A 27,567-nucleotide genomic window follows, 5' to 3' on the forward strand; every position below is an offset into this window, starting at 1 on the left:
GTTTTAAGGACAGAAGGCCCAATCGCCCTGACATTTGGTTTTTTACGATTGTCATCTTTCACATACATTCTTCCCATGTGGGAAACTGGCATGCTCCCGAGCAAACACTTGCTCTGAGCTGGGCTGCAGCAGCCAGGCCTCAGAACATGCCCTCCAACTGTTTGGGCTGTCATTTTCTATTTGGCATTGTTTTGCCCTGGGACTTAGATAGAGTGGCGCCTCCTGTCTGACTACTCCTAGGCTATTAAAAACAGAGCCAACTTTCTCCTTGCCTCTCAAATCCAGTTCCACCGATGGGCTCTCTAATAAACAGATAGCTTAATGTCTACTTCTTGCTGCTGTTTGTTTAGCTCTGTTATGACTGGGAGTCCAGAAATAAAAGAAAGGGGCTTTTCCTATCACAACCTTTGCAGATACAAAAACAATCGAGACTGGTTGTTTGGAAATCCCTGGAACCTAGTATTCTTTTAGCTGTTAGCTTTGATCTTGTGCCTGGGAAACCTTTATTTCTTCAAAATGGTGGAAAGTATTCTATATCAAGCAGTGTATTTGGAGAAGAAAGGCCGTGAGGACAAGCCAAAGCTTGGTGGGAGGTGATTTTTAGAATGGAGTGTGGCATCATTTCTTCATTTCTCAGAATTGAGTTGGGGCTGATGTATAGTGACCAAGTTGCCCCAGTTTGGCCAGAGCTGTCCCACTTTTAGCACGGAAAATCCCACCTCCTGGGAGCCCCCTCCGTCACTCTAGTCTTATGACCTGGAGAATGGGGCTCTCAGGAGGCAGGTGGAGGTTTATGCTAAGGACAGGAGTGCCACATTCTCTCCCAATCCCCCATTCCCACCCCACAGCACTTCAAGGCCTTGTCTGGGCAAAGTTGGCCATGAGGCAGCAGCCCCACAACCAATGATGGAGTTAATAATAATGGACACTGCCTTCCAAGCACTGCTCCTCACCCCCACCAACACCCTTCAACAGTCCATCCTCATTACTCAGAAAACCCTCCATTCTCTGCATGTCCTGTTCCCAGCACACCTCACTCTGGACAGCCCCATGAGTGCCCCTCTTCTTTTTTATATATTTTATTTATTTTTGGTGGCAAAATATACAACCAAACATACATCCATTCACAATTTCTGCATGAACAGTTCAACAACATTGGTTACACTTCACATTGTGTCACTGTGTGATCTCTACCCGTGTTGTTTTGTCACCATTAACTTAGGCTCTCTGCCTCTTGAAGTTCTTGTCTGTGCTTTACATTAACTGTTGTCACTTTACACTCATATAGATAGTTCTTTATAAGAATGCTATGCTTGAGGCAAACATTCTTTATTAATTGGGCTAAACTGGTTTAGTTTAGCCTGGCTTCATGGGATAGCTTTGGTTCAAGGTTTAAACATTATTTCCAGGCATTAGATTGAGGGGTTCTCCCAGACTCAGTGGGTCCAGTAAGGCTGGTTTCCATACAAGTTTGAAATTCTGTTCCATGCTTTTCCTCCTTTTCACCAGCATCCATCTATTGGGTCCTTGATTAAAATATTCTGTAATGGTAGCCGGGCACCATCCATTTCTTCTGGTCTCATAGTAATGAAGGTAGCAGTTTATGGAGGCAAATTAAAACTGCAGTCCATCTCCTTTTCCAATTCCTAGGACTCCTTCCTCTGCTGGTCCACCAGCACCCCCCTTCTGAGGCCTCTCCCACTCCTCACCACCCCAGTTACAGCGGCCCCTCTGTCTCCCTGCCTCTTGTCTCTCCTTCTCACCATATCATCCTCCAATCTGTTTCCTCAAAGATCTTCCTAAAGCTCAAACATTACCTTACCACTTTCCTGCTTCAACCCTTCACTGACTCCCCAACACCCTCTGGGCCAAGTCAAAATCCTTGGAGCCTCATGTCACATAGCCTCATAACACGACCTCTTGCTGACCTCTCTCCTTCCAACCCAACCTCAGGACCTTTCCCTCTGGCTTCACCACACACCTTGTGGCTTCCTGAACCTTGTTGTCATGCACAAGTTGTAACTCTACTTTGACCTTCATCTCAGCCCAAGCATCTCTTCTTCCCAGAAGTTTATCTCTGACCCTTTTCTACGACTAATGACTGATGTGGATGTCCCCTGCACTCCCCCAGTGCCTTCCACCACCCTGTGGTGGAATTTCCTGTACCTGTCTGGATCGATGCTGAGCTGTGGGTTTCTCAAAGGCAAGGACCAAGTCATTCAGTGTTGTGGCTTCAGCACACACCACAGCGTCTGGACTCCAGTGATCTATCAATACATGTTTGTGGGACGAATGGACAAATGAATCACTCAACCGCAAAAGTCTTCAATGACTCTTTGTTACCCTAAGAAAGTAAGGCTTACAAATATTTACTACTTGAATTGATATTGGTCCACTTGGCCCATATGTCAGAGGGTAACTCCTCACGCAAAATACAGTGGAGCTCTTGCCCACACTTCTTTCCTTTTCAGCATCTGTGACCTTTGTAGGTCATTTGTGCCCAACAAGGGGGATTGTGGATTATATTTTCTGCTTCTACTACACGAAACTATCCTAAAATGGAGAAGTGGTTTCAAAGTAATATAACAGAAAATGAAAAATAATTGAAAATATTCCTAAAAATATATAACCACAAGTGAACAATATGCAACAGAGATGACAAATATAAGGTAAAAACAATGCAGATCTAGTTAGATATGACTAGAAGGCAACCAATTTTTTTTTTTTTTTTAACTATCAAGATTATTTGAAATCTGGATTTATACCCACTACTGTTAACAAGGAGCCCTGGTGGTGCAGTAGTTAAGAGATGGCTGCTAACCAAAAGGTCGGCAGTTGGAATCTACCAGCCTCTCCTTAGAAACCCCATGGGGCAGTTCTACTCTGTCCTATAGGATCACTATGAGTGGGAATCGGCTCAATGGCAACAGACCTGGGCTTGTCTGTTAACAAGAAATGTCCCTCTAAGCATATGTTGTATACTAGATACTAGCTCAAGATCTCTTGAAGCCACTTCAGTTAGTAACACATTTTAAAACTAAGCATCTAAGACAAACCTTTTTTTATGATATTGTAAATGCTGCTCAACCCAATTTACAAACTCTTGCTAAACTTATTGAAAAATGTTTAGAAGCTTCTTTGGAGGTTATTTTAATAGAAGAAGTCTAAGAGTCAACGTTGTTGTTGTTAGGTGCCATGGAGTTGGTTCCGACTCATAGCAAACCTAAGTACAACAGAACAAAACACTGCAGCATCCTCACAATTGTTGCTATGCTTAAGCCCATTGTTGCAGCCACTGTGTCAATGCATCTAGTTGACAGTCTTCCTCTATTTCACTGACCCTCTGCTTTACCAAGCATGATGTCCTTCTCCAAGCTCTGGTCCCTCCTGATAACATGTCCAAAATATATAAGACGAACTCTAAGCATTTTCCCTTCTAAGGAGCATTCTGGCTATACTTCCAAGACAGATTTATTTGTTTTTCCGGCAGTCCATGGTATATTCGATATTCTTCACTAACACCGTAATGCAAAGCCATCAACTATTCTTTGGTCTTCCTTATTCATTGCCCAGCTTTAGCATGCATATGAGGCAACTGAAAATACCACGGCTTGGGTCAAGCACACTTTAGCCCTCAAAGTGACAACTTTGTTTTTTAACACTTTGAAGAGGTCTTTTGCAACAGATTTGCCCAGTGCAATACGTCATTTGATTTCTTGACTGCTGCTTCCCTGGGTGTTGATTGTGGATTCAGGTAAAATGAAATCTTTGACAACTTCAGTATTTTCTCCATTTATCATGATGTTGCTTATTGGTCCAATTGTGAGGATTTGTGTTTTCTTTATGTTGAGGTGTAATCCATAGTGAAGGCTGTACTCTTTGATCTTCATCAGTAAGTACTTCAAGTCCTCTTCACTTTCAGCAAGCAAGGTTGTGTCATCTGCATAATGCAGGTTGTTAGTGAGTCTTCCTCCAATCCTGATGCCGCATTCTTCTTCATATAGCCCAGCTTCTTGGATTATTTACTCATCTCGATGGCACTGGCATTGGGTGGGTATATAGCTAACACGTAAATGGATTAATAACAAAGTACAAGTTGGTGGTGATGGTGGTGTGCTGTCCATTTCCACTTCTAGCAGCCTCATGTGACAGAGTAGAACTGCCCAGAGGGTTTACTAGGCTGTAATCTTTACAGGAGCAGATCATCAGGTCTTTCTCCCAAGGAGCTGCTGGGTGGGATAGAACCACCAGCCTTTCCATTAGCAGCCGAGGGCTTAACCCTTGCACCACCAGGGCTCCTTTTTCAAGATGGTGACAAACCATAATGCATTCCTTTGTCAGCAAATACTGTGGGGAAAAGCCTAGAGCACATGAGTGAAAATTGGAACAAACAATTCTTAGCACAAATTATTCAGTGGGAAGTTGGCTATGTAACTGGATTGAGTTACAGATATTGCTACTGTATCTGGAAAAGATTTGTTTCAATAGTGAAGGACACAAAGAACCGCTTTCTTTAATGAGTCACTAAAGGAGAGATCTACCAGAGAAGATATATTCTGAACAGTAAACAACCTCTTTAAATAAAGCAATGTTTTATTGAAACACTGTGGAAGCTGATGGAGCTGTGTTTTATGTGGAATTTAAAAAACAAAAAAAAAAAGAATTCCAAGGTCAGGTTACAGAGATAGTGAAATAGGAAAATTCATTCCCTGCACCACCGAGGCAGGTGATGCCAAAACCAACAAAAACAAAAACAAAACAAAACAAAAAAAAACTGGTTGCCATCAAGTCAATTCTGACTCATGGCAACACTATAGGACAGAGTAGAACTGCCCTCATAGGGTTTCCAAGGAGTGACTGGTGGATTTGAACTGCTGACCTTTTGGTTAGCAGCCTGAGCTCTTAACCACTGCGTCACAACAGGGCTCCACTGTACCATCAAGGCTCCAAATGTGGGCTAAAAAAAAACAACGTGTTGCCATCAAGTATATTCCAACTCATGGTGACCCCATGTGTTAGAGAGTAGAACTGTGCTCCACAGCATTTTCTTGGCTTTAATCTTTATATAAGCAGATCACCAGGCCTTTCTTCTACTGCACCTCTGGGTGGGTTTGAACTGCCAACCTTCAAGTTAGTAGTCAAGCACAAACTGCACCTCCCAGGGGCCTTAAATATGACAAGAAGTGGTTACTTTTATAGAAATAAGACCTTTAAAGCATGGTAGGATCTTTTGAGCCCTGGTGGCCTGGTGGTTAAGAGTTTGGCTGCTGCCTTAGTCATCTAGTGCTGCTATAACAGAAATACCACAAGTGGATGGTATTAACAAAGAGAAATTTATTCTCTCACTGTCTAGTAGGCTACAAGTCCAATTTCAGAGTGTCAGCTCCAGGGGAAGGCGTTCTCTCTCCATCAGCTCTGAAGAAAGGTCCTTGTCATCAGTCTTGCCTTGGTCTGGGAGCATCTCAGCACAGGAACCTCAGATCCAAAGGACCCTCTCTTCTCCTGGCACTGCTTTCTTGGTGGTATGAGGTCCCCAACTCTCTGCTTGCTTCCCTTTCCTTTTATCTCTTGTAAGATAAAAGGTGGTGCAGGCCACACCCCAGGGAAACTCCCTTTACACTGGATCAAGTATGTGACCTGAGCAAGGGTATTATATCCTACCCTAATCTTCTTTAAGCATAGACAGAGATTATGATTTATAACACATAGGAAAATCACAAAATGGAGGACAACCACACATGGCCTAACCAAGCTGACACGGATTTTGGGGGGACACAATTCAATCTATTACAGCTGCTAATCTAAAGGTTGGCAGTTCAAATTCACCAGCCTCTCCTTGGAAGCCCTATTCCACTCTGTCCTACAAGGTCACTGTCATGGATTGAATTGTGTCACCCAAAAATATGTGTATTGGTTTGGCTAGGCTATGATTCCTAGTATTGTGTGATTGTCCACCATTTGTCATCTGTTAGGACTTCCCTATGTGTTATAACATCCTATCACTATGATGTTAATGAGATGGATTAGTGGCAGTTATGTCAATGAGCTCTACAAGATTAGATTGTATCTTAAGACAATCTCTTTAGGGATATAAAAGAGAGAAGCGAGCAGAGAAACAGGGGGATCCTCATACCACCAAGAAAGCAATGCCGGGAGCAGAGCACATTCTTTGGATTTGACGTTGCTGAGCAGAGAAGCTCCTAGACCACAGGAAGGTTGATGATGAGGACCTTCCTCCAGAGCCAACAGAGACAGAAGCCTTCACCTGGAGCTTGCAACCTGAATTTGGACTTCTAGCCTAGCCTACTAGACTGTGAGAGAATAAACATGTTTGTTAAAGCCCTCCCTTTGTGGTATTTCTGTTATGGCAGCACTAGATAAACAAGACAGACACTATGAGTCGGAATAGATCTTTTCAGTATTTCACAATGAGATGAGGAGAGAAAAAAGGATTTTATTCCACAGAGATTCCCTGGTGGTTTTATGGCAAAATGCTTAAAAGAGTCGTTGAGCTTAAAACAAACAAAAAAACAAATGTTCCAAATATACTGACCCTTTCTCTAATGCAAGCGACTATTGTGGTAGCTCCCCCCCCACACACACACAGACACAGACACACACACACACACACAACACCCACGTACACACACATCTGTCCCTTCAGAGAAAAAGTGAAAATCTGATAATTCTAAGAAAATAATTGCTTTTTAGGAAAAAAAAAAATCTATGGATTGAACATTTTGAAAAATATGTTTGGAAATGTTACCATTATTATGTGGTTTGCTTTTTTTTTTTTTTTTGGCAAATAACAATCAGTGTGTCAACTGAAAATCTTTCGTAACTGCGCACTTAAAAAACTTGGGAAAAACAACAACAAAAATCTTGGGAACATAATTCTCAAACCTGTTTAGAAATTGCCACAATGAAGAGTGTTGGCGGATTTTAAACACGTTTATTAAAAATATTAAAATCTTCTGATTAGTGTGCGAGAATCGACAACAGGGAAGATAAAAGTTATTAGACGGATTAACAAAAAAAAATTTTTTTTTGCCTAATGGGTGGATTTAAAAGAAAATCCTGATTGCTTTACTTAGATTTGACCAAGAGGCCCTTCTTCCATTTGGATCTGTGTATATTGGCTGTATCTTTTTAGCTTTAACAACCTTCGCAACAACATCGAAGAAAATTTTCAGGTCGCCAAACAAATTATTAAACCAAGATTTTTTTTTTTAAAGTGACCCATACCCAATCGCGTTGGTTTCACTAATGAATTTTATTGCTGAGATGATTGAGAGCAGAAAGGTTATTTTTGTCATGTTAATGAAAATAAAAATCATATAAAAATATTGCTAATAGAACTTTATATTATACCTTTGCATTTCCTTTTTTGTGTAAATTTTAAGATGTGCATAATACATGAGTACAATATACCCATATCCCATTGCAGTTGAGTCGATGTGACTCATAGCAATGCCATATGCCTAATATATGAAAAAAAAAAAAAGACACATACCTATAAGAGGTTGCTCAAAAACTTTTTTCTAGCCCCAACAATAATCCCCATCTCACACGCTCCTTCACAAAGTCACCTTGTCCCTCTGGCATTAGGAGATGAAGCCTTTCCCCTTTCCTTTGAATCTGGGCTGGCCTCATAGTCTTCTTTGACCAGTAGAATCCAATGTAACTAATACTGTGTAGTTTCCAAGATTTGGCCTGAAAAGACATGCAGTTTCTACCTTGGCCACTCAGGAAGCTCATTCTTGGGATCCGTCTGACAAGTTAGTGATGTAGGGAGAAAAAGGGAGAAGTTCTAGTCTCTCATCCACCCCTGCAAACACCAGGAACATATGTGCAACCATCTTGGATGTTCCAGCCCCGACATCAGCTGACAGCAACCTCACAAGAGACCTAAGCCAACACCATGAAAAGCTGAAGAACTTCCCAGCTGAGCCCTTCCAAATTCCTGACCCCTAGAACTGTGAGCAAATAAATGGTTGTTGTTTTAAGCCACTAAGTTTTGAGATTGTTAAGCGGCAATAGATAACTGAAACAGACCATTAGCCTACAGGATGAAGTCCAATCTCCTTAACATATGGCATTTAACCCTTCAAAAGACTTCTGTGAATTCCATACTTAACTACACCTAGACACCATCACAATCTCTGTTGTTCCAACCAGGCTGACCTATTGTCCCCAAGTAGGCCTTACACAGGCCTGCCTCTGATCTTTTACTCATTCCATTTCTCCCTTCTGGAATATTCTTCCTTTGTTTTTAGCTTACTCAAGGCTTGCTCATCTTTTAAAACTCAGCTCAAACCCCACCTCTTTCACGAAACATCCCAACTGACACCTTTATCTCAGAGGGGGCTTTCTTTCTCCCGCAGCACTTACAATCTGCACCAAGCATTGAGTACAAGACTGCCAGAAACTGAGGGTTAACCTTTCTGTGTGTGCCCTGCTTCATGGTAAGCTCTTTGAAGAAAGGCTTGGCATTCAATTTCTTTTGCACCTCTTCTAAGCTTGACACCAGGCCACACACAGAGCAGATGCCTGATAAATAAATGCAAAACATACGAATAACAATATAACTTGCCTTAATAGGCCCTGCATATGTAGATCAATTCAGTGAGCCAGCCAGGCTGTGATTCAGCCTGAAGTAGGCACGACTCTGCTTTGAAGACTAAGAGCCACGAGTTCAAACTCCAGCTCTGCCACTTAGTGGCTGTGGAATGGACCCTCGGTCATCCCCAGTTTCTTCTTTTATAAAATGAGCAGTTACTATGGGCTTTCTAGGGTCTGTGTGAGAAAGCTGTTGGATACCTACCTTGGGGTAGGTCTCCAGATACTGTCTCACTGTGGGCAGTACCACCCTAACCTGGAGTTCTGACCATGAAGCTGACCCCAAATCTCTGTGCTCTTTAGCCTTTTCTTATGGGAATCCAATTTAGCAGCTACAGGAATAAATTGAGTGTGGGAAGAAATAAAGATGTTTTCTCGGTTTCCTTTTCTTACCAGACATCCACATAGCATTTTGACCTTTGTGACTAACCAGCTTCGCCCCCAACCCCAAAACCACATGCACCAACCACCACCAGCACCTGGATAGGGAACAGAAATGGAAACAAAACTGGGTTCAGTGTTTGGCTCCTGGTCATGCGACAACAAAGGGGCACGCTGGGACCAGGGACCCTCCCTTGTGCTCTCTCAGACATTTCCTTCCGGTAATCCCAGGAGAAGAAACCAGGCCAAGAAGAAATGATTGCTGTTAGTAGAAAAATAGCTACTACTTTTCCACAAAGAAAGTTTACCTTGTCCCTCCCCACGCTACTGTTCTGATTTATTCTTATCACTTTAAATTTCCTCAACTAGTGACTGTTTCTTGTTGCCATGAATTCCTCAGTTCCAGGTATTCCCTCAGCACTCGCAGTGTGACAGGGTCTTCACAGCCAGCTGGAACGACTCCCTTCCACAGCTAACACACAACCGCTGCATTGGACGGCCTGCCCCAGCCCACCTTGGGTTGTAAACATCTGACAACTGATCCCCAGCCCTTCCTTCCTGGAAGCCCTTCCTCCCTTCAACTCTGTGACCCAGCATATGACCTCAGTCAAATGTTCAGTCGATTTGCAACAAATACTTCAGCAGCCACTGATGGAGAACTTTTCCGTCTGGAAAGATTAGCTCCAAGAAGTGACGTAATCCAGATCTAAGATCAGCATAAACTGGGTCAAAAGTGAGCTTGGTATCCTTCACAGAGGGCATATTTTAAACCTAAAAGAGATTATTGTTAGAATTAAAAACCAAACCCCAAACCAAACCGTTGCTGTCGAGTAGATTCCAACTCACGGCAACCCTATGTGACAGAGTAGAACTGCCCCATAAGGTTTTCTTGGCTGTAATCTTTACGGGAGCAGGTCAACAGGCCTGTCTTCTGGGCTCCACTGAGTGGGTTTGAACCACCAACCTTTAGGTTAGCAGATGAGTGCCAACCATTTGTGCCACCCACGGACTTCACAGGATTGAAAAAGGGAAGTATTATTTGACACAGGAACTAATTGTATAGATTTTGTTACTCCCTGGGTAACAAAATATTGAAAGATTTGATCACATCAAATCAAAACACTTAAGTGCTAGATGCTGAGAACAGAAAGAAATGTAAAACATGGCCTCCGTCTTTGAGGAACTTTAAATTCATGGATATTACTGTCATTTTTAGATGTATTAATTATTAGCTTTGGTGTCCTGACACAGAAGGCTCCAAAGTTGTATCCTCTCGTGTTCTAGAAGAGCCCAGCATAGCCCTCCAGTCCTGGCGTGGCGGGCGCCCAGCCTCTCTCAGCTTCCAGCTCCTCTTCCCTGGGCTGCAGCCTGTCTTTGTGGCCCAAGATGGCTGCTGAAACGTTGGTCGTTATGCTAAAATTCCAGCCAGCAGGGAGGAGGACAATCGCACACGTGGCACGTATGTCCTCTGCTCCTATCCCCTTGTCCAGAACTTAGTGACATGGTCACACCGAGCTCAAGGAAGCTGGGAAATTCTAGGTGGCATGTATGTGCCCAGCTAGAATTTGAGATTCCTATTGGAAGAAGGGGCACAAATGGTTAAGTGCTCGGCTACTAACCAGAAGTTGGCAGTTTAAAGCTACCCAGAGGTGCCTGGGAAGAAAAGTTTGATGATCTACTTCCAAAAAATCAGCCAGTTCTAACCTGATACACATGGAGTCGCCCTGAATTGACTCAACCACAACTGGTTTGGTTTTTGGTTTTATTGGAAGAAGAGGAGAAGAGGTGTTGGAGCATATTCAGCATTTTGAAGTAGCATATAGACAATATAATAAGCATAACAGAAACTGCTGTTTTGGAGGCAGCTGGCTTCAGGGAGAAATTGAGTTTTGTCCATGTCCTCAGTACTAGGTCTATTTAGCCTAGCAGGCTTGTGTCTCCTGGTTATACAGGTTTTTAGAATCCCAGAGTTGGAAGGGCCCTTGGGGACCATGTGTTGCCATGTTCTCTGGCCCAGTATCGGATGTGCCCAGCACCCTGTCCTGTGGTTGCCATCAACAGGGATTCCTTACCTTCCAAAGCATCTTTGCATTTCTTTGACCTAGACAGCTCTTCTTTAGAGTCAACTTAAATCTGTTTGCAACTTCTACTCAGAAATGGTTAAATGCAGGAACCCCGAGCTGAGTACCTGTGATGGACCCAGCTGGGAGGATAGTGGGGATCCCAGAGACAGGGTTCCCTAGCCTGGAGTCCTTCTAAATGGAGTCACGAAAGGATGAAAACAAATGGAACACAGGAAACAGTTACCCACAGTGTGCAGGCAAGGCATCGTGGTAGTGTAGCAAGACAAGTGGCCTTCTGGTGGGACCTCGAGGGGACTGGAGTTTGCTGTGAGGATGAGTGGGGAAGAACACCCCAGGAAAAGTTGGCACAGGGCCAAGTTCTGAAGCCAGGTGGGGAAAGGGCAGGTGGGTCACCCATCTGGAGAGCAGAGAGCGTGGCTTGGGCCGAGGAGAAGCTGGGCTGGAACTGATAGGAAGAGATAGGCTAAGGAATTAGGACTCAGAGTCACCGGTTAGTAATGAAACCTTTTCCCAACTTCCAAAGTAAACCTGATGTGAAAGCCCACGATAGCAGCTTTATTGTGAGGAGAGGTGGACCACAGAGCTCCTGCTGCTCGGCTACCCCAGGCACCACCATGCACCCCCATCCTCCAGATGCCCCCAGGCCTCTCTGGGCTTTCCTGGGCTCTTGGGGAGCCCCTAAGTTCCCCTGAAAGGATGCTGCCCTTGTCCCGTCAGACCCAGCAGCTCTATAGGCTGTCATGACGAGAAGGCCCAGAGAGAGGGACACCCCCATTGTCTCCCAGAAAGGAGGCCTGCAGGCTTCCTGGGGCTGGCAGCTGTGCATGGCCAGTGGCAGGGCAGCTCTTTCCCACAAGGTCACACTGCTGGCACACTCTGCCAGCTCTTTCCATAATTTACCCCTGAGCTTTTCTCCAAACAATTGAGAGGATATACTTTCAGCCCCAGCTGTCCAGGATACACGTGTCGGCAACCTTTTTCCAAGGAGGGAGCTGCTCCACCAGGGCTATCAGCCCTGTGATCCAGGAAGCAATAATACGGCCTTACGGACTTAAGGACTAGTCAATGCTTCAGGTCGTGAAAGAAGAAATGCATACATCCTTCTTCAAACATCTGGTTTGTGACCGGACCCTGAGGGGGCTGCCACCTCACTCCATCCAACATCAGACAAGATGGAGAAGAGGTTAGGGCTCCCAGGCCCATGAAGATTCTTGCCTGGCTCCCTTTGAACACACACATCCTCTCTCACACCACTACCTTGGATGGGACTCAGGCCCCACTCATGCCAGGTGACCTTCTTTTCCGGCCTGGTTTATAAGGCAAGCCTCAATCAGCCATGTATCATCGTTCCTGCCACTTCCCCAGAGGGTCACAGGAAGGCTTACAACATGCCACCTGGAATGTGTCACTGTCCAGGCACCCCCACCCTACCCCGTCATACGCTCCACTCCCCACCCACCCCCAGCCCAGAGAGAGAGAAAAGCAGAAAGCCTCCCTCTGGTCCCCCAGCTTCACTTTTCTAAATCAAGTCTCTTTAACTAGGGCTGCCAGATAAGCTACAGGGCTCCCAGTTAAATACGGTTGGGGCATACTTAGACTGAAAAATTACTTGTTTATTTGAAATTCGGAGCCCTGGTGGCATAGTGGTTAAGTGTTCAGCTGCTGACCAAAAGGCCAAATCCACCAGTTTGAATTCAGCAGCTGTTCCTTGGAAACCCTATGGGGCGGTCCTACTCTGTCTTACAGGGTCGCTATGAGTTGGAATCAACGCAACAGCAATGTTTTTTTTTTTTTAATTTGAATTTGAGATATAACTAGGCACCCTGTTTTATTTGCTGTCAACCCTACTTTCAGCAAATCCCGCCTATGGAAATGCGGATACTTTCAACAGATAAACAGGGTTGATTCTGTGCTTTGTGAAAGGATTAGCGATTTCGTTTCGTGGCATCACGGTGGTCAGAGTGAGGCTAATATCTACACAATGGTGAAAACCGTGTCTGTTTAAACTTAAGACTGGAAAAGCGAGGGTTTGGAAAGAAGAAAAAAGTCTGGAATCTCCTTCTGGGTTTGCGCTCTGGGATGTGTGCGTTATGGGTGGGGCCAGAGTACACAGGTAGATAGCAGTCAGAAAGACCCACATTCCAGCCCCAGGTCCATCGCTTTCTGTGAAACAGGACAGCCTCAGACAAGTCTTCCACCCTCCCTGAGCCTCGATTTCTTCAGGTATAAAGTAGGGGTGCCCCTGCCTCCTCCACCTCACGGTAACTGTGGGAACAGGATACACACCAAGAGCCCCTCATTTCCACCTGCACAGGCCCCAGTGCCTGACACAAGGGTTGGCAGCATCAGGGTTCTTTAACAATGTGAGCATTTTGATGTTCTCTGAGTCGAAACAAGAGAGGACACAAAACTGGCAAAACTCCAACAAGACAACAGGGAGAGACCATCGGGAACCCAGAGGAGAACCAGGCAGTGAAGTAAGTGCAGAAGAAGGGGTTCAGGGCAGGCATGAAGGAGTCCCCACAGCACCAGGGGCTGGGAAAGGATCCCCTCCAGGAAGTGAATCCCCCTTCTTTGAGACCGATGCTGAGAACCTGAAACCCTCTGGATCTAAGGCTGGTGGCCAGGTGGCCCTCAGTAGGCGGAACAGGCTCAGCCAAAGCCTGAGGAAGGCCCTCTGTCCAGGCTGCCTGGGCTTCCCGCATGGCCAGCTGCTCCACAGTAGTGAAAACTAAAGGCTGGTCTGGCCATGGCCCCGTGGTGTTTGGGGCTTTGTCTCCTGGGAGACAGTCTGAGGGAACCACAAGCACCACATACCTGACAATTTTACTCAGTATTCTTAAATAAATCTAGATTCTCTACTGGGGCGAACATTCAACTGCGGACAATGTTGGGAAAGTCACACAGTCCCAGGTGGGTTTAAAGTTCATCTAGTGTTCTTTTACGTCAAGCAACTAAGCTCTACCACTGCTGAGGTGAAAATTATGATGTCCGTCTACTGGAAGTATGCAATGTGACTCAGCAGCAGTTAGACCAGGAGCAGTTAGCAGGACCAAGCAGAGTATATGGGAGAACAGGGTCCTGGCACCTCTCCCTTGTGGCCCAGGCCCTGGCTCGGCCCCCGACCTGCTAATAAAGCCAGGCTGAATGAGGACACACAGCTGGTGCTCACTCCTGGCAGCCACAGCAGTCCCCTCATGTCTCAAGTGTAGGGTTTAAGCACCACATCCCATTCCAGGAGACGGGGCCTGGCGTTTTGGCTTGTACCTGCCTTCTGACATAACTTTTCATGACCTCTCCACTTTCCAGGTCCTGTGGAGTCCCAAGTATTTACCCCCAGAAAAGCTCAAAACCAAGTGGATGACAAAATCCCTGGAAGCTCACTCTGAGCGGTAAACACCCATTAGATGAGGAATTGGGATGTGTGCACAATTTGAGGAATCTGACGAGTAAGGTGGATATGACTCAGGTGCGTAGTTCTACCAGATCCTCCAAATGCCTCACACTGTGTGTAATAATATTGGCATGGGTTTCTTTCTCCTTTTTGATAACTATTATTTAGTATCCACACTCATTGCTTCCTTAAATGATGAAACTTCACGGAGCACCACCAAGCCTTGCAGACAAAAATCCCTGCCCTCAGGGAGGCATGAGGAAGAGGGGCTGACCCAGGCAGAAGGGAGGGAGCACTGACATGGGGGAAGAGCTGTTTACCAGGGAATATAGGGGACAGGACACCTGAGCATAATGGACAGAGGGAACAGGAGCCACAGTCCTCACATGGGTTGTGCTGTAGCTGCCCATCCCCATGTAGTCTTGGCAATCACTGAATGAGCCTCTGGACTCAGCATTCACATGCTTCATTAAGACACTGTAAAAAAAGAAAGGTGCAGCGGCAAGTCATTTGAGAAGCCCAGCTGAACAGGATGGGCCTCTGGGCTCTCTTGGAATGGTCATGTGCAAATGGAAGGAAGAAGAGCCTCTTCAGAGGCTGGTTTTTGTCTCCAAGCTTTTTTGTGTGGTCCTGCAAAGAATGTCTTGTGCTGTTCAAACACATTAAGATCAACTTCAAGTGAGCAGTACTGAAAACATGTTGTTAGTTGCCACCAAGTCAGCTCTGACTCATGGCGACCCCATGAATAACAGAACAAAACATTCCCTGGTCCTGCACCATCTTTGGGGCCCTGGTGGTGCAGGTGGTTAAGTGTTTGGCTGCTAACCAAAACGTCAACAGTTTGAATCCACCAGCCACTCCTTGGAAACCCTGCAGGGCAGTTCTACTCTGTCCTATAGGGTCGCCATCTTCACAATTATTGATATGCTTGATCCAGTCCTATGGATCACAACAGAATATTGTCTGATATAGTGCTAGAAGATGAATCCCCTAGCTTGGAAGGCACAACAATGAACTTGAGCACACCAACGAGAAACACAGGGCGCCAGTAATCAGGAGTTTGATTTCTGCACTCAGTTTTTAGGGGAAAATGACCTACAACAACTTAGAAAGCTCACGCCCAAAAGACTACCTCCTGTAGTCAAAACACCAAGTGTTTGTGGAAGGTCATCCAGCTTCCTGATTCTTCAGGGATCTTGGTACTGTCCTCAACTCAGTGAAGTGCCTCCTGTGGCCAGCGCCTGTGTCAGTGGGCCCCAGTGGAGAGTCATACTAAGAAGACCAGATCCAGGGGTAGGCAGAGGAGCACATAAACCCCCAGTTACAATCCTTTCTGAACACAAGAGGAAAATACAAGGCACAGAGGGGTGACAGCTGCCCTAAGGCTCCACCTAAAGTGACATCCAATGACACACGAGGTTCGGGATGAGGACCTGGGGGATCACCCTAGCCCAACCCATTTCTATTTCAAGACTGCATTCACCATGGCAAGATAATGAACTCGCAATTTTTTAGATTTTGCTAAAACCAGAAAAACTAACTTTCCCCTTAGCTGGCTAGAGGATGGATTTAACCACACAACCCTTTGTGGTTCTGCAGCAATAATGACACTACTACACTGGAATCTTACCCTAGCACACCAAGATGGCGTATAGAATTGATATGACACGGACATGGCTTAGTCCTTACCAGTCATGCTAAAAGAACATCGGTTTAACATCTAACATCTATACTTAGGCCGTAGGTTAAGCTGCAGTAACTAAAAGACCAAAACTTAGAGCAACCTAAAGATACTCTTTTATTTCTCTCTCACATAATGGTCTGTAAGAGAGAAGTCTGAGCTGGTGGGTGGCTCGGGTCCAAGAAGTCATTCAGGGATCCAAGTTCTTTCCATCTTTTGGCTCTGCCGTCTCCTAGAGTGATGCCCTCCTCTGCGTGGTTAAAGGTGGGCCACTGCCACATTTGTGTTCTAGGACTTAGGAAGGGGAAAGAGAGGAAGAGCAGGGTAAGCAATTTCCTTCTAACCCAGTTACAGAGAAGTGGCACCCATGCTATCTGCTCACATTCCCTTGGCTAGAACTTGTCGCACCTGACTCCCAGGAAGGCGCAATAATGTAGTGTTGAGCCACATGGCATGCTCAACTAAATACAACTAAGAGGGTTGTACTACTTAAAGGGATAGGAAATAATGGGTGCTGGGGACAGTTAGCAGTCCCCACCATACAGGGCAGCACGCAGTGGAGTCATACATGGGTGGAACCCATAGCCAACCTGGGTTCTAATCCCAGCTGTGACCCTCATTCTGAAAACTTGGACAAGAGACAGCCTCTGAGTTTCTACTTCTGCAAAATGGGCATAATACCCAAGGGTTGCTGGGTTTCCACATAGGGGAAAGCACTGGTTCAGCGTCTGGCATGTTGTAGGTGCAGCACAATTGATAGGACTTGTTATTTATCCTCGCAACCTCCCACATGATCTGGTCAGTTAAAATGAATTCACACTTATGGAGCGTACATTGACACACGAGAAATAAGTGCCCAGGAGCTGAGGACTATCTGTAAGCCCGAATAAAGCTAGAGAAAGAATTGCATGGCAGCAACCTCATCCATGCATCCTCATGTTGTTTATAAAGTGCTTTCACATACGTTATCTCATTCACCCCATGTTATCTTCTTTTTTTTTGGAGGTGAGAAAACAGAGGCTCCTACCTAGGGTCACACAGCTGACATCTGATGCGAAGTCCAGTGCTCTTTCAACTCCATCATGACTGCAGCCCAAACCCAAATCCAGCAAACTCTTCCTGGCCAATGTAGTCTCCACAATAGCATGACTTATGGGTTCCCACCATCTCAGTAGCCTTGACCCTAAGGTGTGAAAGGCTGTAGTAGGCTTAGTCCTTGCTTGTGGGCATGGGATAGAAGGCAGCCCATTCTGCTAGAAGCCAGCCAGAAGCCATGATCAGGAGAGCCTCTTCTTGGAGAAGTAACTGGGGTGAGCAGATGAACCACTTGAGCAGTGTTTCCCTGGCTTGAGTGAAGAGTGCCCAGATCAGACCACCCAAGGGTCTACTGGCTTTAATGGATGTGCAATTAGTTGCAGCAAGCGCTGATGGGGCCCACTGCTGGGTGCTGCCTGGGGTGCGCTGTGAAGGCTTGACCCCAGGTGCAGCCCTGGCCTTGTCAGCTCACCTTTATCTGAAGAAACCTCCAGATCTGGCTTTGCAGAGATCAGCCCTTAGGGGTTAGAGCTGTAAGAGACCTTCGATGGGGATGTGCCCATCTCTCAGGTCTCCTGGCTTCATCTCCCTCTTGTCCATCCCAAGCTAGCCTCTTTTCACATGAGGTTAGCTCAGACACCCCTTTCCTGGAGACTGGAATGCCTTTTCTAACCCCTCCCCTGATACAATTGAATTTCTGCCCCCAGGTATGTGCGTAAGGCAGATAAAAATCATTAGGGCAGTGAAACTATTCAGTATGACACTGTAATGGTTGGACATGTGACACTATGCATTTGTCAAAACACATAGGACTGTACAACACAGAGTGAACCCTAATGTAAACTATGACTTGAGTTAATAATAAGATAGCAATATTGGTTCATCAGTTGTAACGAATATACCACAGGAGCTTCCAGACTACGACAGACCAGGAAAAAAAGCCTGACGATCTACTTCCAAAAAATCAGCCAATGAAAGCCCTGTGGATCACAATGGTTGGATCCCATTGTGTGTGGGGTTGCCATGAGTCAGAAGTCAACTCAATGGCAACAACGACAGTAATAGAGGGAACGGTGTGCTTTGGGGAGAAGGGGCATATGGAAGCTGTCTATTTTCTGCAGTTTTTGTATAAACTTAAAACTGCTTTAAAAAAATTAAGTCTATTAAACAGAAAAAGTTTTTTTTAATTAAAAAAGTCAATTAGCACAGCAGTTTTGCCCCACTGCAGGGACAGGTTATTTTTACTTGTCTAATGAGTTTTTTTTTTTAATGAGTAGCATTTCCAGCTGTGCAAATGCCCACAAACAGACTGAAGCTTGCTTAGCACTCGGACCAGACCCTGGGCCCAGGGAGGTCCTGGGGTTGGGGCCCTGTGTTAAGGCAGAAGCAGGAGAGTGGGTCCACAGGCTGCTCGAGGCCCCACTGAGCCAGCCTGCCTTCAGGTGCTGGCCTTCCATGTGCAAACCACGTACAAGTGAAGGAGAAGGAGGGAAATTCAAGATGAGTCATCTACAGGATGTACGAACCCCGGTAAAACCTCCAAGCTTGGCAACTGTGGAGGAAATGCTTTGAGTTTTTTTAGACTTTCTTGTAACCTAGACACTCAGCTGGGACTCTGTGTCCTATTTAAAGATTTTTCCAAACAGTTGTGTTTTCAGGGAGCTTCATCAACACACGTTCGGGGGAAGGAACCAGACGGAGCAGAGCTTCTCCGGGCCGGCTGGTCTGATTCCTTCAGCTCCCAGCGCACCTCAAGTGTTTGGACAGGAAAGCACAGCGGAGGACAGGAAGCCTGTGAGCCTCAGAAACTGCTTTGTGGATCTGACTTCTGGCAACTACAAAATAAGAAAGTGCTAATCAAGAGGATTTGCTGAGCACCTAGACCACAAGGCACGCCACTTGAACTGAATTGAAAACAGGAGAATACTGACTCAGTCTGCAGTTAGGCCTTAATGCTCCTCTCGTGACCTGTAAACGAGTCTATCCAGGTGTTCATTTGTTCATTGTTTCACTCCACACTGACAAGGCCCTCAGGCAGGTGACGACCAGCATTCAGATGGGCCATCTGATTGACCTCCTCACAAGCCTGGAAGGCCACCACGGCCTGGCCCTTTCATCAAGGGCCCCTGAGTGCGAGCGCTTGGTGTTCTGAGCCTGAGAAGTTGAGGCAAATGCTCGACTAAGCCTTGGGCTTTCTGTACCACAACAAACCATTTTGCCTTATCTCTCTCTCTTTTTTTTTTTTTTATAGACTTTATTTTTTAGAGCAGTTTTGGATTTACAGAAAAAATAAGATGATAATCCAGGGAGTTCCCAGATACCCTGCACTCAGTTTCCTCTGTTATTCACATCTTTCATTACTGTGGGACATTAGTAGAATTGATGAACCAATATTGATACAGTTTTATTAACTTGGAGCCCTGGTGGCTTAGCAGTTAAGAGCATGGCTGCTAACCAAATGATCGGCAGTTCAAATCCAGCAGCCGCTCCTTGGAAACCCTATGGGGCAATTCTACTCTGTCCTATAGGGTCACTATGAGTCGGAACTGACTCAACGGCACCTAACAACAACACCATTATTAACTTAAGTCCATGCTTTATTCAGATTTCCTTAGTTTTTACCTAGCATCCTTTTTCTGTCCCAGGATCCCATCCAGGATACCACATGACATTCAGTCATTGTTATGGATTGAATTGTGTCCCCCCAAAAGATATGTTCAAGTCCTAACCCCTGGTACCTGTGAACGTGCTATTTGGAGACAGGGTCTTTGAAGGTGTTATCAGCTGAGTGAACATGAGGTCATCATAATGGAGTAGGGTAGGCCTTAATCCAACGAGTGGGTCTTATAAAACGACAAGTAGAGACACAGAGAGAAGATGACGATGTGACGACAGAGACAGAGGTTGTAGCGACAAAGCTGTAAGTCAAGGATTGCTGGGAGCCAACAGAAGCTAGGAGAGAGGCATGGAATGGACTCTCCTCAGAGTCTTCAGAAGGAATCAACGGACTGATACCCTGATTTGGACCTCTAGCTTCCAGAACCATGAGACAATAAATGTCTGTTGTTATAAGCCATCCAGTTTGTTATGGCAGCCCTAAGAAACCAGTACATTCCTCTTGGTCGTGATGGTTTCTCATGGCTTTTTGTCTGCTTGTCTCCTTGTTAGATTGGGAGTTCCTAAAAGTAAAAATTAAGTTCCTTCCCTCCTCCTCTCCCACAAGTCTTCTCTCACGATGCCTAGAATGCCGTGCCCATCATAGGCACTCAACAGGTGACTGAGGGATTGAGTTGGAGCATCAGCTCGTGTGCTCATCTCTCCCAGAAAATGTCAAAACATCAACCAACAACTGTGTCAGATCAAACCATCTCTGGAGGGATGGGGCTTTGGGGAAATTTCATGTTCTTTGTTATATTTCTGTAATGTTGAAGTCTTTTTAAGTAATCAGCTTGTATTTCTCTTCCAATTAAAAAAATTTTTTTTAATCAATAAAACTGTGAGTTGGGGGCCTGTCAGTTTTTGAAGTGTTTTCATAAACTCTACCTCAATGAGTTCTCTCTGCGCTGGGAGGTGGGCGTATTGTTACCCAGCTTGACAGGTGAGGAGGCTGTGCTCAGTGATGTGATGTGACGTGCCTAAGATAACACAGCTGGTGCAGATGGCCCAGAGTACAGGCTGTCTGGCTTCTTCCTGTACCTGAGTCACCCAAGGTGTCAGAAAAGAGCAAGGGCTTCAAAGCCATTTGGTCAAAGTGCAATCCACGTGCCAGTGACCCATGGTTACTCCTGAGGCACTGTAGGGTACCCAGGTCACCTGTGAAAAGAACTATTGTTGCAGTTCTCTGGAGGAAGGGGAGACAAGGTGATAGGGAAAGTAGGGGCGTGAAGATCAAAGGAAAGGAATCAATTCCAGTTCTACTTTTCTGACACCAAACTGTGAGTATCAATTTTAATCTGTTCCTCACTACTTCAACTCCTGTTCCAGCCTTAGACGCAGCACTCCTTCCTCTGACCCTAACCACAGGTGCAAGGTCAGATCGCACAGTCCCTCAGACTGCTTCATCTGCCTGAGACTTCAGATGCCAGGAGTAAACAGGGAGGTTCCCGCGACCCCCTCACTTCTGGCTCCCCCTACCCACTTGGTTCGGTAATTCACTAGAACGACTCACAGAACTCAGGGAAACTGCTGTACACATGATTACAGTTTTATTACAGCAAAAGGATACAAACTAAGAGACACATAGGGTGAGGCCTGGGAGAGCTCCCAACATGGAGCTTCTGTGGCCCAAAAAGGGAGGCACTACCCTCCCAACACGCATCGATATCTGTCACTACCCAGGAGGTCCATGGAGCTTCTGTGCCCAGGCCTTTATTGAGACCTCATTACATAGGCATGATTGATTAAATCAATCTATTGCTCCCCTCCCCCAGGTTGGCTGATACCATGTGGTACGTCTTTCTGGCCTGGCCAGCCTCTACCTATGAGGCACCTCATTGGCATAAACCCTCAGGTGTGGTATAGAGCCCTCATCAAAGACACTTCCATTTCTGGGGAAACTCCAAGGTCTTAGAGGTTATCTTTCAGGAGAGGGGTCAAAGGCTTCTAATCTGTGCCGCAGTCTGTGCCAGGCCGCTCTGCCTGATGTTCAGAGGATCCATGGAAATACTGGAAGTCATAACAGCTGGTAACTGATGTTACCGGCTCTCTCCTCAGACCTCCTGGACCCTAATTCCATGCTCCCTCCTTTCTGCCCTGCTGCCTCCAGTGAATCCTAAGCTCCCCATACCCATGATTTCATTTCACAGAAGCTAAAGGAGAGGTCGCAAAGACCCAGGGAGGAGGCAGGGAAGGCAGGTGTGTGGAGTGAGCCCGATGGGTGAGGGGGAGCTAGAAACCCTGGCCCCAACCAAAGACAGTGCCACCTCTTTGCCCCTGTGTAGGTCCAGAGCTGCCATATCTTCCAGATTTTCAAGAGAAGCCAGAAATCTCAATTTTTATGTGGAACATTCCAATTTTTAAATGTTGGTAAATAAATTAAACAAAAAACAGCACATGGGTCAAGCTGAGCAGCTCTGTTGCTGGCTTTGGCCAGTTTGACCTCCTCTCTGGGGATGCAATGACACCAGCTGCTGTGCAGCTGTAGTTCTGAGCACCATGGAGGATCCTGAGGGAGCAATAGAGATGTGAGATAGTGCAGACTGTGAGCAGGCCACCTTAGGGCACGTGCTAACCGGGGAATTCCTGGGGATTCTAAGAAGCGAGTCTTCGATCACTGGATCCAGGTCTGCTGAGAAGATGAACCCTGGATCTTCCCAGAATACTCCACATAGAGTGTGACTCCCATGCTACCAACACAGGTTTTAGGGAGGCTGATGTCAACGCTTAAAGAGGAAAGGACCTGTGTCTTAGTTATCTAGTGCTGCTATAACAGAAATGCCACAAGTGGATGGTTTTAACAAAGAGAAATTTATTTCCTCACAGTAAAGTAGACTAAAAGTCCAAATTCAGGGCATAAGCTCCACGGGAAGGCTTTCCCTCTGTCAGCCTTCTCATCAATCTTCCCCCAGACTAGGAACTTCTCTGTGCAGGGATCCCGGGTCCAAAGGACGAGCTCTGCTCCTGCCACTGCTTTCTTGGTGGAATGAGGTCCTCCTGTCTCTCTGCTGGTTTCTTTCTTTATATCTCAAGAAATTGCCTCAAGACACAGTCTAATCTTGTAGATTGAGTTCTGCCTCACTAACACAGCTGCCGCCCATCACCCCTCATTAACATCATAGAGGCAGGATTTACAACATACAGGAAAATCACACAATTGCAGGAGTCATGGTCCAGTCAAACTGATACACACATTTTAGGGGGGGACAGAATTCAATCTGTGACAACCTGAGTCTACGTCTCCTCCTCTGTGCCCTGCTTTAGACCCCATCAACAGAGTACCCATCTCTACTTCCCAGGACCAACCCTGACCCAAGACAAAAGCTTCTAAGTGGTGTCTGCTCTATGTTCTGGACGCAGTTACAAGTCACCATCTGTCTACTCTGTTCCTATCTCATGTCCTAGATTAAATAACTGGACATCTGTTACAATCCCTGTTCTGGTAGCCAGGAGAGGTCCTTGGACTTCTCAAGAGTGTGAGCCCATCTTCTCTTACTCAAAATATGAGCCATAGGATGATAAACTTCCCCCTAAGAAGGGGGTTCTAGCCACTTCAACTGTCTGAAGATGTTGCTCAGAGTCCAGTCTCTCCAATGAGTTGTCATTAGGGGTGCAGACTCATTAATGCATGCCTATTACAGTAAGAAGAGCCCCTGGGTGGCACAAACAGTGAAGCTCTGGGGTACTAAATAAAAGTTTGGTGGTTTGAATCTACCCAGAGGTTTGTCAGAAGAAAGGTCTGGCGAGCTGCTTCTCAAAAGGTCACAGCCTTGAAAACCCTATGGAGCACAGTTCTACTCTGACACACATGAGGTCACCATGAGTTGGAGTTGACTTGACAGCAATTTATTATTAGTAGTAATGGTAGTGGAAACCCTGGTGACATAGTGGCTAAGAGCTACAGCTGTTAACTAAAAGGTCAGCAGCTGGAGTCCACCATGTGCTCCCTGGAAACCATAAGGGGCAGTTCTACTCTGTCCTATAATGTCACTATGAGTTGGAATTTACTTGACAGCAATGGGTTTGGTTTTGGTTTAAAAAAAAAAAATTTTTTTTTTTTTATTTAAAATATCACAGTAAGACTGTGCATTCACATGCATTGCCTCTTACTTATTCATAATTACATTCATTCATTCAACAAATACTGGTCAAGCATCTACCACATGCCGGCATCTCCAAGCACCCAGCTTATGTGACACATATGGAACTGTGGCTGAATAATGATGCACTCAGCTCGTAATCCTCATAATACCTGGAGGTAGGAATTGTTAGCCTTGTGTTTTAGATAAGGGAATTAAAGCTCAGAGAATTAAGTGGCTTGCCCATGGTCACACAGTTGAGAAAGGCTGAAGCTGAAACGCAGGCACAGATTTCCTGATTCCAAGTGCAACGCTCTTCTCTTTATACAAGAAGCTGGCAAACTCCTTCTGTAAAGGGCCAGATAGGAAATACTTTGCAAGCCATGTGAGACTCTGTTATGACTACTCAATTCTAATGTTTTAATTCAAAAGCAGCCATAGATAATGTGTGAACGAATAAACATGACTGTGTTTCAGTAAAACTTTATTTACAAGAACATTGGAAGACCCAATTAAAAAATGATCAAACAACTTGAGTAGACATTTTTACAAAGTAGGTAAACAAATGGACAACAAGCACATGAAAAGATGCTCAATTCATGAGTCATTGTTGCTATTGTTTGTTGCCGTCAAGTCAATTCCGACTCATAGCAACCCCATGTGTTACAAGAAGAACTGCTCTATGGGTTTAAATGGAAGCAGATAACCAAGCCTTTTCTTCCATGGTACCAGTGGGTGGGTTTGAACTGCCAGCCTTTAGGTTAGCAGTAGAGCATAAACTCTTCATACTAGTCATTAGGGGAATGCAAATCAAAACCACAAAGAGATATCACTTCACACACACTAGAATGGCTATTATTAGAAAAACTGAAACAAGCAAGTGTTGGCAAGGATGTAGAGAAATTCTGACCCATTGCTGATGGGAATATAAAATGGTACAGCCACTGCAGAAAAACAGTATGGTGGTTTCTCAAAAAGTTAAACATAGACTAAACATATGACTCAGCAATTCCACTCCTAGGTATATACCCTAGAGACTTGAAAGCAGGGACTCAAACGGATACGTGTACACCATGTTCTCTGCAGCATTATTCACAATAGCCAAAAGGTACAAACAACCCAAGTGCCTGTCAATAGGTGAATGGATAAACAAAACGTGGCATATATGCAAAGTGGAATATTATTCAGCTACAAAGAGAAATGAAGTCCTGATACATACTACACAGAGGAACCTTGAAAACATGCTGAATGAAATAAGTCAGATACAAAAGCAAGAACATTGTATGATCTAACTTACATGAAATGTCTGGAATGGGCAAATGCAGAGACAAGAGGTTATTAGTGGTTACACAGCTAAGAATAGAGGGGAATGGGTGCTACAGCTGAAGGGTTACTGAGTTTCTGTTTGGGGTGATATAAAACTTGTGGAGGTGGATGGTGGTGATGGTAGTTGTCTTAGTCATCTAGTGGTGCCATAGCAGAAATACCACAAGTGGATGGCTTTAACAAAGAGAAGTTTATTTTCTCATAGTCCAGTAGGCTAGAAGTCCGAATTTAGGGCTCTGGCTCCAGGGGAAGACTTTTTCTGTTGGCTCTGGAGGAAGGACCTTGTGAGGCAACAGTCTTCCCTTGGGAGCATATCAGTGCAGGAACCTCAGGTCCAAAGGATGCACCCTGCTCCTGGCACTGTTTCTTGGTGTATGAGTTCCCTATGTCTCTCTGCTTGTCTATCTCTTTTATATCTCAAAAGAGATTGGCTTAAGACTCTATCTAATCCTATACATCTCATCAATATAACTGCCACTAATCCATCTCATTACATCATAGTGATAGGATTTACAACACATAAGGAAATCACATCAGATGACAAAATGGTAGACAATCATACAATACTGGGAATCATGACCCAGCCAAGTTGACAGATATTTTACGGGGACACAGTTCAACCCATGACAGTAGTACAATATGGTGGATGTAATTAATGTCACTGAATACTTAAAAATGGTTAAAATGGCAAAATTTTTTTTTTGTGCTTTAACGAAAGTTTACAAATCAAGCCATTCATACAAAAATTTATACACACCTTGCTATATACTCCTAATTGCTCTCCCCCTAATAAGATAGCACACTCCTTCCTGCCACTCTTTCTTTTCCTGCCCATTTGGCCAGCTTCTGGCTCCCTCTGCCTTCTCATCTTCCCTCCAGACAGGAGATGCCAACATGGTCTCATGTGTCTACTTGATCCAAGGAGCTCATTCTTCAAAAGTATCATTTTCTATCCCATTGTCCAGGCCAATCCCTCTCTGAAGACTTGGTTTTGGGAATGGTTCCTGTCTCGGGCTAACAGAAGGTCTGGGGACCATGACCTCTGGGGTCCTTCTAGTCTCAGTCAGACCATTAAATCTGGTCTTTCCACGTGAATTTGGGGTCTGCAACCCACTGCTCTCCTGCTCCCTCAGGGGTTTTCTGTTGTGTTCTCTGTCAGGGCACTCATCGGTTGTAGCTGGGCACCATCTAGTTCTTCTGGCCTCAGGCTGATGTAGTCTCTGGTTTATGTGGCCCTTTCTGTCTCTTGGGCTCATAATTACCTTGCATCTTTGGTGTTCTTCATTCTCCTTTGCTCCAGGTGGGTTGAGACCAATTGATGCATCTTAGATGGCCACTTGCTAGAGTTTAAGACCGCAGACGCCACTCTCCAAAGTGGGATGTAGGATGTTTTCTTAATAGATTATGAAAATGGCAAACTTTTTATTGTGTATATTTTACCACAGTAAAATAATTTTGGTGAGCTGGATTTGCTGTATAGCAGCTGCCTCACCTCTGTGGCATGAGAACAGGCCACTGCTGCTCTCCCTATTTTTTAGATGGAAACTGTTGCAGGAGGTGGAGTGACTGGTCCCTGAACAAGCCAAGAGCTTGGCTGCCGCGCACTTCTTTCCAAAGTTCATCCCGGGTTGGAGCTGATTTGGAGGGGCCCTATTAACCTCTGGGATCTGACTTCTACAGAAGGGCCAGGGTGAGAGCCTCTGGCCTGGAAGCCTCCTCCTCACTGGCCAGTCTGGCTCCTCCCCAGCTGCTCTTCAAGGGGACGAGATGTGTTCAGCAAAGTCTGAGCATCTGCCAGGAAGCCTCGCTTTTCTCCCACACAGGGAAGGAAGCAGGAGCCCCTACGGGAGGCTCAACCTCCAGCAGAGCCTTCAGGGAAGCAAGAGGAATCTCACCCAGCTCCCTCCTCCTGGGCCATCCCAGGACACAGCTTTGCTTCTGGTAAAAATGACAAGACATCCAGATGTATGACTCTCTTCTCTGTTCCAAGGCCCCTGGAGGCCTGAATCTTGGCTGTTCTGAGCTAGTGGAGTAAAGAGGTGTCCTTCCTCTCTCTCACACCCCTCTCCACCCCTTCACTGAACTCACACTTCAAGCATGTGCCGTTTGCAGGCCCTGGGCCAGGCTCCAGGGACATATAGTGAGCAGGGCAGGCATGACTCTCCTGGGGAGTGCCAGGCCCTGTAACATCCAAACCCCCTAGGGCAGAAGTACCTTGACAAAAGACACGTTTCAGGGGAAAAGAAATCCAATTTAAATTATTGGAGTTGTAGGAGAATAGGGGAGCTTCATTCCAAGTCAGAGCTAGAAATA

Source organism: Elephas maximus, chromosome 12, assembly GCF_024166365.1.
Source record: "Elephas maximus indicus isolate mEleMax1 chromosome 12, mEleMax1 primary haplotype, whole genome shotgun sequence".
In the NCBI taxonomy this organism is placed as follows: domain Eukaryota; kingdom Metazoa; phylum Chordata; class Mammalia; order Proboscidea; family Elephantidae; genus Elephas; species Elephas maximus.